This window comes from Pyrus communis, chromosome 7, assembly GCF_963583255.1.
Source record: "Pyrus communis chromosome 7, drPyrComm1.1, whole genome shotgun sequence".
Classification (NCBI taxonomy): domain Eukaryota; kingdom Viridiplantae; phylum Streptophyta; class Magnoliopsida; order Rosales; family Rosaceae; genus Pyrus; species Pyrus communis.
Genome location: NC_084809.1, coordinates 7179606 through 7190359, shown reverse-complemented (window position 1 = coordinate 7190359; position 10754 = coordinate 7179606). Strand labels below are relative to the sequence as shown.

The 10754-nt window shown below is 34.4% G+C and overlaps 2 long non-coding RNA genes across 5 annotated transcripts in view; one reads left to right on the top strand and one right to left on the bottom strand.

The window, feature by feature from the left end:
* The first annotated feature begins 570 nt into the window (after nucleotides 1-570).
* Nucleotides 571-3635, top strand: LOC137741098 (uncharacterized). 3 transcript variants are annotated; one of them, XR_011069206.1, is made up of 5 exons: nucleotides 571-1026; nucleotides 2162-2309; nucleotides 2441-2497; nucleotides 3218-3250; nucleotides 3496-3624. It is a non-coding gene; the product is annotated as an uncharacterized lncRNA (long non-coding RNA). The 3 variants fall into 3 exon arrangements; XR_011069205.1 differs by having other exon boundaries at nucleotides 2441-3102; XR_011069204.1 differs by lacking the exon at nucleotides 3218-3250 and having other exon boundaries at nucleotides 3496-3635.
* LOC137741099 (uncharacterized) overlaps nucleotides 3616-10754 on the bottom strand; it is a 29691-nt gene continuing 22552 nt past the window's right edge. Inside the window, exon 8 of one of the 2 annotated variants that reach the window (XR_011069208.1) lies at nucleotides 3616-3742. This is a non-coding gene — a long non-coding RNA (uncharacterized lncRNA). Of the gene's footprint in view, nucleotides 3748-10754 lie in introns of both variants that reach the window. The other variant, XR_011069207.1, reaches the window with a different exon arrangement.

Genomic DNA, 10754 nt, shown 5'->3' with positions numbered 1-10754 from the left:
GTATAGATAATTTATTACAGTTTTTCACGTGTAAATTCTCCATAAGACTAACTTCAGTTTTTGGACTCAAATTCAAATTTTTTTTAGTACATTGATATTTTACACTAGGGGGAGGGGGAGTTCGGCTATGCCACATAATGAGCAACCTAATTTGGTATTGAATTCACCATCTATGAAATTCGAACTTAAGACCTCTCACTTCCAAGTGAAGATGAATATTAGACCGTAGTATGAGGCCTCAAACTCAAATATTTAAGTTTACTAAAAAATAAAATTTAAGTCTATAAACAGTGAATGTTACTCAACCCTTAAGACCTAAATTTCATGACTTAAAATATTACTTTAATATAAAAAAGGCTTTTAAATTGCGCTGTACAAAGGAACAGTCTTTGGACTCGAATTTCACTTTATTTACGAGGCTGCCACTGACTGTCTCTGCCGCTGATCTTCATGCAGCGTGTTGATGATCGTGGAAAGGCAAGGGTGGGATGGTCATTTTAGTCTGTAGGGTTTCGAACGAGTTGGGTGTGTAGACTTTCATTTCCTTTCTTTCTGAGCTGCAATGGACTCGGTGAGAGCATGCCGTCGGGAGAGAGAGAGCGAGCGAGCGAGCGAGCAGAGAGAGAAGAGAGACAGGGAGGGAGAGAGATAGGGATTTGGTGAGAGGAAGGCATGCGGCTTGCAGGCAGACAGTCACAGGGGGTGTACGATTCGAGGGAGAGAAAGGGGTTGGTTTCGAAAGCTCTACCTAGGGTTGTTTCAAATCTTTTGTGCTTTAGGATTAGGTTTACAGACTCTATTCATATCATGCAGCTTCAGATTCGAAATTGTGATTTTGGTCGGCAAGAATTCTAGGGTTTGTGACGTTTATGAGGTTTACACATTTCAAATCTCCTTTCGTCTTCGAATTCTCTCTAATTTATTGCTATGTGATGTAACTCTTATTCTGTGTATTTTACTGATCAATCGAACATGCAAAGGTAGTGATTGAAGCCTTTTGTTGCTGGTTTCCCTTCGATTCAAAAGGTAAGCTTTCTTTCAATTCCTAAGTTACTGTTCGAATAAACCTAGGTTTTAACTGTTCATGATTTTTGCTAAGAAATTAGGGTTTCTTGCATTGTATTTTTTTTGTCGCTCTCTTGGTCTCTTTGCGTCTCGAGAACCTAATTGCAGGTTCCTTTTCCATCTTCAATCTTTGCTTCTTCGTTTTTTTGTTATGCTGCTTTTCTATTTCCAAGTTCTTATTTGTTTTAATAAGCTTTAATTACGTTTGATTAGCTTTAATTATATTTGATTTAGAGTATGTCTATGCTTTGAAGCTCTGACATTTCCAGGCTGTGATTTGGTTTAAGGTTTTGTGCTTGGCTTTGCTTCTGTGCATAAAGAAATTTAAGTGTTTTCTCAATTTAAGTGTTTTCTCAATTTAAGTGTTTTTCTCAATTTAATAAGTGTTTTTCTCAATTTGTTTTGTTCTGTGCATTTCAATTTAATTGTTTTTCTCAAATTTTTTCGTAATTTGTTTTTCTCAGTTTCAGTGATTTGAACACCAAAATCATGTTCTGTTTTTTATCATGTTGATTCAAAGAATGGCCCTTTCTCCTGCCAATCATTTGAACCTAAATGATTAAAAACAGTTCACATTTGCTTCCATTTCCAAGTTGTCATCTGGTTTAAGGTTTTGTTATTTGCTTTGCTTCTGTGCATTTCAATTTCAATGTTTTTGTCAATTTGCATTTTATTTGCATATTCCAGCAAAGATAGATATTGGAGGTGCTTTTCATTTTGTGATTTAGTTTTATTCCAAGATTTGTTAACCCAATTGCCATTTTACATTTAAGTTAAGTTTATTCCAGGGTTTTTCATTTATGCCTCTGTTACTTTAAAGCTTCATGTTTCTTTAAACTTCGTGTTTTACAAGAATCTAGGGCACAGATGAAACCGTGCCAAACTTGGCATTTGGTCATTCAAACAATTGAATGAAAGAAGAAAATTATGGCAAAAGTGGTTGTTAATGAATCTGGATTCATATGGTTGTTGATTTGAAATTGCTTTTCACTGTGAGCAGGGTGCAAGTGGTTAATTAGTTAATTGTTTTCACTCAAGTTTTGCTGATTGTTCAAATGAGTTTTAATCACCTAAATCATGTTCTGTTTTTAAATAGGGAGGTTAGTGGGATCTGTTTTGATAAGTCCCTTTATCTCTCGATGTGAAGCCCACAAACCAATTAGCGACGGTTGAAAGCCTCAAACATTGCGGGCGCGAAATGGAGGTACAGTGACGGTCAACAACCGCCTCCATTGTCGATGACGGTATGTTGAATTTCTCGAATTTCCCTTATTTGGGTTTCTTCTATCCTTTTAGCATTTGATTGGGAGTTTATAAATTAGGGTTCTTGGGGATTTTAAGGTTTTCTAACTCCTTTTTTTTTTTTTTTTTTCAGAAATTGCGTTGTATTTCTCAGATCGGAGCTGTTACGAATGGAGGCAAGCTAGAGCTGGTATAGATTACGAATATTAGTTTTGCATAGCACTGTAAGTTTGATTGGTAAGGTCATCCTAATTTAAAAAAAAAAAAAGAGCCATCTTTCAATTCAATAGTAAAGGCCCTCATTCAAATATGAGTTTTGCATAGCACTGTAAATAGTGTGTGTAGTTGCAGAATTCCTATTTTGATTGATAGCTTTGTTGTTTTTTGTTAAGTTGATTTGAATTTATAACGAATTTACTTATTTTTTAGTACAATTATTTGCTTTCTGGTATTTTGAATCTTTGGATGGAGTTAGTCAAGAGAGGATTGTAATTTTTCAAATTTAGGCTCGACAAATGATTGAAATTTTGAAACTTTAAGCAATTGAAGGCGTTTGATTTGAGTTTCCACATTTCATTCACTATGTAGTATATGTGACTGATTATGTTTTTGGTTAAGGATTGGGGATTTTGGGTGATTAGGTTTTAGTTTCTAGCTTTTGGGTTTTTGGGTATATTTTGTGAGAGAGAGAGAGAGATTGGAGATCCAATCGCAGCGACGAATTGAAGAAGATGAAGATATAGTGATGAACGGAGACGAACAGATCCTCTCCTTAGACATCGATCCTTATAGAATGTAAAACCCTTACTTTTCACTTCAGCAGAAACCCCCAAATGATATTATAGTTCTTTTGATTAATTTTGAAGTTCAAGTTCTCCTTTTTTTTACTTGAATATTTTTTTTGTGATAGGTTGAGAATATGAAAGCTCTGGTAGAGGTGGAGGTTTTCAATTCATGAAAAGAAACCATATCTACGAGAAGGCCATGCTGTGTTGAAACTCTAAATTTCACTCTTTAGGCCCTCTTTGACTTGAATTCATAGCCAGTGTGACTGCTTTTGCAAATTGAATTCAATTTTTAGCTTGGCAGAAGGCGTTTAAATTGGTGCAACTTTCCACTTCTTGGTTCTCTAATCCTAGGGTTTTGGTTTTTTTTTTTTTTTTTTTTCCTTCTCTCTCTTCCTCTTAGTACTTTGATTTGGGGCGACAATGATGTACCCTGATCCACAACACCACAAACAACAGCACCCGCAACATCAGCAACAACACCCTCAACATCAGCAGCACCACCCTCAACATCACCACCGGCCCCAATGATGCGTCAGCCGTCAGTATGGCCCCTGTGTATCACAACCCGCCTGTGCTCGCTCCTCCTCTTCCTCCTAATGATGGTTTGTACCAAATTATGCCTTTGTCTTTGCTATTTTGTTCTGGTTCTTTCCTGTTTAGGTTGGAAATTAATGGAGAATAAAAGAAAACAATTTGAATTGTGGGGAAGTACCTAAACAAGAATTTGGTTGCATTATACTTATTTTGTTGACTGGGATTTTCAACTTTAAAGTGCATTAAACCTAATAGTGTTTTGGTCTAACGTAAAGACTACTGCTAGGGCACTCAAGTCATTTTCTTAATTCATGTGCATATATATTATACGTAACCAGCACATGTTTTCAAAGGATGTTAGTTAGTGTTCATGCTCTGCTGATATTTTATTCTGTTCTGTTCATTTTGATTTTGTTTTTCAGTTGTGGTTATAGGATTGTTTTGTCTCTTTTTTTTTTTTTTTTTTTTTTTCTTTTTTTTCTTCCCTCTGTACAGCTTTTCTAAAATTCAACTGTTCTCAATTTGGTTATTTGAACCGAGGTCAGTTAGGTTGTGCCTTTGGAAGGTCTCACTGCTTTTAAAGTTGAATGGTGCTAACTGAATATAATGTGTTCATTCTTCAGTGTGTGTGAGTGTATGTGTATGCAATGTATGTGAGTGCATACAGTGTGTGCAGTGAGTCACTTGGGCCGTTGGCTTTTTGAGGTATGTTCATTTATAGAGATTTGGCAACTGTATTGTTGAATTTTTAATGTATGCTTGGATTTTAAAGGGGCACCGTATTTATGGGTTGTACGATTCTAGGGAGATAAAGAGAGGGGATTGAGAGGTCATGCTAAGGAGAGTATATTACTTGCCACTGTGGAATATACTTCATATAATAGCAATGTGATGATGTGTGGCATGCTTTAACTAAGGGATATTTTTGTGTAGTAAGAAAGCAATATAGAGTCACATTTTTGTTTTATTTTTTTTCGGATTTGGTAACTGAAATTTTATGTGTGAACTACATGTTTCTTCTGTTTCTTAAGGAAACATAACTTTTTTGGAAACCATCTCTTTCTAATCAAAGACGTTCAGTTTCTTCTCACTCATTGTACAATGTGTTTATATGCCAGCTCACTTGAATGTATATAAAAATAAAAATAAAAACTGTTTATCTTATCGACCTTATTCATTCATGTATCCCTCTGTTTGTTCATAATTGTGTTGAATTTATTCAACTTAAGTGTGCTTTATTCATCCGATTACACCTGAAACAACAGGTTCCTGCAGCAACGTGCGAGCATATTTTCTCGTATTAACTATTGTAGAATTGCTTTAACCCTATTTTTTTGGGAAAAGGTTTTTTGTAACCTTGAGTTATGTTATCTTAATTTAATTTTAAAAATATTTTAACATAAAAAAATTTAAAATCGAACAAATCACACGAATCAACCACTTAACCAACCAAAATTTCAATATAGATGATAATTCATAACATAAACTAAAAATTTAAACACTAATTGAAAATATAAATGATAGTTCATATAAGCTAAAAGTATTCGCTTTGTCCTGGTGATGGAATTAGAAAATAATTTTTTAAAGTTGATTGTCTTAAAATTTTTATTTTATTATTTTGATGTTGAAATTAAATTTCATCCGTTGGATCTTTATTCTATATCGTGGATTTGAAGAATTAAAAAATATGGACCATTAGATCAAAATAAAAAAATAAAAAAAGGAATTTTAATTAAAATTTTACCGCGCATGCACCCTAATCCCACCAGAAGGTTTTTGGCAACCTTAGTGGGGAAGTTTCCTTTCCAAAAGTACCCTTAAAAGTTACCACAGTCGGGTTCAATCTACTTTTGATTAGCTTTACAAATTTGTGAGATTAAGTAGTTCATCAGAATTTCTCCAATTAACTCACACAACCTGGGTTTTAAACCAACCTAAGCACAGATTCAAACCATTAAGTAAAAACAGCAAGCAATGCAAACCATTAAGCACATATGCAATTTATATAAGTAATACCTAATTGCACATATTATGAATGTCCATTGTGTGGTTTAGTTCAAATCCTCCAGCCTCATACACAACCCATAAGAGCCATTCGGAAACCAAAACAAACCCCCCTTGCAATTTAGCTCACTAACCCAATTGAATCAAAACAAATTCAATCAGGAAACAGAAAGTTAAGAACAGCCCAAAAACCAAAAGAAACCCACTTGTAGTTTTAACTCACTAATCCATTGAATCAAAACAAATTCAGTTAGAGAAAAACTAGAGTCCAAAATCATATATATATATATTATCTAAATGTAAACCAATTCTTAGCTAATTAACTGAGTATACCAAAGAATCAAATTATACACAAATTCTTAAAGTTTGGCATCCCAATAATCAAATAAGGAAAAACAACAATGTGTGTACTGCGTGTGTGAGTGTATATTGTATTGCCGAGGAAAAACAACAATATCTTCCAAGCAATAAAAAAAGGTATAAGCGTGGGAGTATATATTGTATGTGTTGTGTGTGTAAGTGCATGACACTGTTTGTGTGACACTGCATGTGTGTGTACACTGTATGTATATAAAATGTGTGTGTAAGTGTAAGTGTGTGTACTCTGTGTGGATAAGTGTATGTGATGTGTGTGAGTGTATATTGTATGCGTATGCAGTGTGTGTGTGCATATCAAAAAAGGTATACACAGCATGTATAAAAAGTTACAGTATACCAAATCACTTAGTCGGAATATACATAAACTTTACTCCTCATAAAAAGAGAAAAAAAGTATATATAAAGAATGAGGAACACAAACCTATCCAAACAATAAAGATTCTGTAATAGGTAATAGCTTGCAAAACACCAAAAACTAATAGTGAGAAAAATGAAACATATATCAAGCAGATGAGACGAATTTGTAAGTCGAAAACTCCACCTATAACAGCTATACTAAAGCATAAACATTCATGAAAACTCATAATCTATAGCTAAAAAGCACAAAGTATTTTTGCGGAAATATAAAGATCCTTTTTGTGCCCCAACTTTTTGCAACCAAACAGAGGAATCCCAACAAAAAACAATGGTCTTTGACATAGGAAAATGAACTCACCGCCCCAACAGAAGCCTACACCACTAATCCTGAAACACCTTTACTTCTTAAACCTTCAATCACTACCTTTGCATGTTCGATTGCTCTCCGGATCGTTCTCTCAGGATCCGTCGGACCAAGCTGTCCTGGCCAATCAAACTTGATCTTGGGGTTAGGAACAAAATATTATTTTAACTTTCCATTTGATTCTTTGCAGCAGCAGTAGCCATGGAAAGGCCATATGCATCTGCATCCATGGCTACTTCTTAGACATCTGCATCGCTCAAGTATTTTTCGAATTCTTGGTGACCACAATTACAATTTCGAATCTGAAGCTCTATGAAATAAATGGAGTTTGTAAACATAACCCTAAAGCACAAAGATTTGAAAACGACTTCTCACCTTTTTAATCAACTGAGGTAGGCATGGGTTTCAAATCTTAGTCACTCTCTGCAAGCATGGCCTTCTTTCTCAATTTCCGGCCTTCCTGTCTTTGTGCGCGCTCTCTCCCCCTCTTTCTGTGTACTTCCCTCCGGCAAGTGTTTGGGTTGATAATTAATCTTGGGCTTAAATCAAAGGAAGCCCAGTTGTGCAAAGCATTTGTTTTGGGCTAGTGACTGCCATGGTGAAGGCAGCGGCCCACAATATTAAAATGATGGTGCAGGGCAGCTAATAGGCAACAACCCTACACATAGGCTGACCGAAGGTAAGGGGCAGTAAGGCCTTAGCAGAAAGGCACCCTTTCAATGGCAAAATTGGTAAATAATGGAAGATTTAAGGTAATCGACAAAGTCAAGAGAACCATGTCTTCCTCTCATATATATTTTCTACAGTGTGCGAGTGAATATAATTTGTGCATTCTTCTGTGTGTGCGAGTGAATATAATGTGTGCTTTTAAAGTTGAATGGTGCTAACTGAATATAATGTGTTCATTCTTCTGTGTGTGCGAGTGTATGTGTATGCAATGTATGAGTGCATACAGTGTGCAGTGTGCCAGCTCACTTGTATGCAGTGTATACAGTGTGCAGTATGCAATGTATGAGTGCATACAGTGTGTGCAGTGTGTCACTTGGGCCGTTGGCTTTTTGAGGTATGTTCATTTATAGAGATTTGGCAACTGTATTGTTGAATTTTTAATGTATGCTTGGATTTTAAAGGGGCACCGTATTTATGGGTTGTTGTACGATTCTAGGGAGATGAAGAGAGGGGATTGAGAGGTCTTGCTCAGGAGAGTATATTACTTGCCACTGAGGAATATACTTCATATAATAGCAATGTGATGATGTGTGGCATGCTTTAACTAAGGGATATTTTTGTGTAGTAAGAAAGCAATATAGTCACATTTTTGTTTTATTTGTTTTTGGATTTGGTAACTGAAATTTTATGTGTGAACTACATGTTTCTTCTGTTTCTTAAGGAAACATAACTTTTTTGGAAACCATCTCTTTCTAATCAAAGATGTTCAGTTTCTTCTCACTCATTGTACAATGTGTTTATATGCCAGCTCACTTTAATGTATATAAAAATAAAAATAAAAACTGTTTATCTTATTGACCTTATTCATTCATGTATCCTTCTGTTTGTTCATGATTGTGTTGAATTTATTCAACTTAAATGTGTTTTATTCATCCGATTACACCAGAAACAACAGGTTCCCGCAGCAACTTGCGGGCATATTTTCTCGTATTAACTATTGTGGAATTGCTTTAACCCTATTTTTTTGGGAAAAGATTTTTTGTAACCTTGAGTTATGTTATTTTAATTTAATTTTAAAAATATTTTAACATAAAAAAATTTAAAACCGAACAAATCACACCAATCAACCACTTAACCAACCAAAACTTCAATATAGATGATAATTCATAACATAAACTAAGAATTTAAACACTAATTGAAAATATAAATGATAGCTTATAGCTTTGTCCTGGTGATAGATTTGGAAAATAATTTTTTAAAGTTGATCGTCTTAAAATTTTTATTTTATTATTTTGACTTTGAATTTAAATTTCATCCATCGGATCTTTATTTTATATTGTGGATTTTAAGAATTAAAAAATATGGACCATTAGATCAATATAAAATAAAAAATGAAAAGAAAAAAAAAAGGAATTTTAATCTAAAATTTTACCGCGCATGCACCCTAATCCCACCAGAAGGTTTTTGTCAACCTTAATGGGGAAGTTTCCTTTCCAAAAGTACCCTTAAAAGTTACCATAGTCAGGTTCAATTTACTTTTGATTAGCTTTACAAATTTGTGAGATTAAGTAGTTCATCAGAATTTCTCCAATTAAACCGATAAACTCACACAACCTGGGTTTTAAACCAACCTCAGCACAGATTCAAACCATTAAGCAAAAACAGCAAGCAATGCAAACCATTAAGCACATATGCAATTTATATATGTAATACCTAATTGCACATATTATGAATGTCCATTGCGTGGTTTAGTTCAAATCCTCCAGACTCATACACAACCCATAAGAGCCATTCGGAAACCAAAACAAACCCCCCTTGCAATTTAGCTCACTAACCCAATTGAATCAAAACAAATTCAATCAGGAAACAGAAAATTAAGAACAGCCCAAAAACCAAAAGAAACCCACTTGTAGTTTTAACTCACTAATCCATTGAATCAAAACAAATTCAGTTAGAGAAAAACTAGAGTCCAAAATCATATATATATATATATATATATATATTATCTAAATGTAAACCAATTCTTAGCTAATTCACTGAGTATACCAAAGAATCAAATTATACACAAATTCTTAAAGTTTGACATCCGAATAATCAAATAAGGAAAAACAACAATGTGTGTGCTGCATAAGTGTGTGAGTGTTTATTGTATTGCCGGGGGAAAACAACAATATCTTCCAAGCAATAAAAAAAGGTATAAGTGTGTGAGTATATATTGTATGTGTTGTGTGTGTGTATAAGTGCATGACAGTGTTTGTGTGACACTGCATGTGTGTGTACTCTGTATGTATATAAAATGTGTGTAAGTGTAGGTAAGTGTGTGTACTCTGTGTGGATAAGTGTATGTGAGGTGTGTGAGTGTATATTGTATGCGTATGCAGTGTGTGTGTGCATATCAAAAAAGGTATACGCAGCATGTATAAAAAGTTACAGTATACCAAATCACTTAGTCGGAATATACATAAACTTTACTTCTCATAAAAAGAGAGAAAAAAAGTATATATAAAGAATGAGGAACACAAACCTATTCAAACAATAAAGATTCTGTAATAGGTAATAGCTTACAAAACACCAAAAACTAATAGTTAGAAAAATAAAACATATATCAAGAAGATGAGACGAATTTGTAAGTCGAAAACTCCACCTATAACAGCTATACTAAAGCATAAACATTCATGAAAACTCATAATCTATAGCTAAAAAGCACAAAGTATTTTTGCGGAAGTATAAAGATCCCTTTTGTGCCCCAAACCCCCGTCTGTCCTCTCTTCACCTCCCTCCATCTTTAAGTGTGATTTTTTTTTCTTTTTCTGATGTTGGAATTTTGATCTATGGAGTTTAAGGCTCTGAAATATAGTATGATTTCAGAGCATTTGACAACTTAGTTGTAAGCAAGAAAGTTAATAACTATGGCGGGCATATGAGAGAGGGAGAGACAAAGAATAGAAGCTCGTGAGGTTGTGGGTGGAGCCAATATATCCCATATAACCACATTAAACGTGGATGCGAATGTAAATTTCCGAGGTAATGTTTAAGAAACTTAGAAGATAGATTACTATCCATTAATTGATTGATGTACACACATTACAAATGGTTAGATTATGACTCTTTTCAAGCAAACAAAGAAAGAAAAATATAACAATCATTCAGGAAAAAAATGAGCAAGAAGACATTTTCAGCGAAAAACTAGCATCAACTTTTTGCAACCAAACAGAGGAATCCCAACAAAAAACAATGGTCCTTGACATAGGAAAATGAACTCACCGACCCAACAGAAGCCTACAACACTAATCCTGAAAGACCTTTAATTCTTAAACCTTCAATCACTACCTTTGCATGTTCGATTGCTCTCC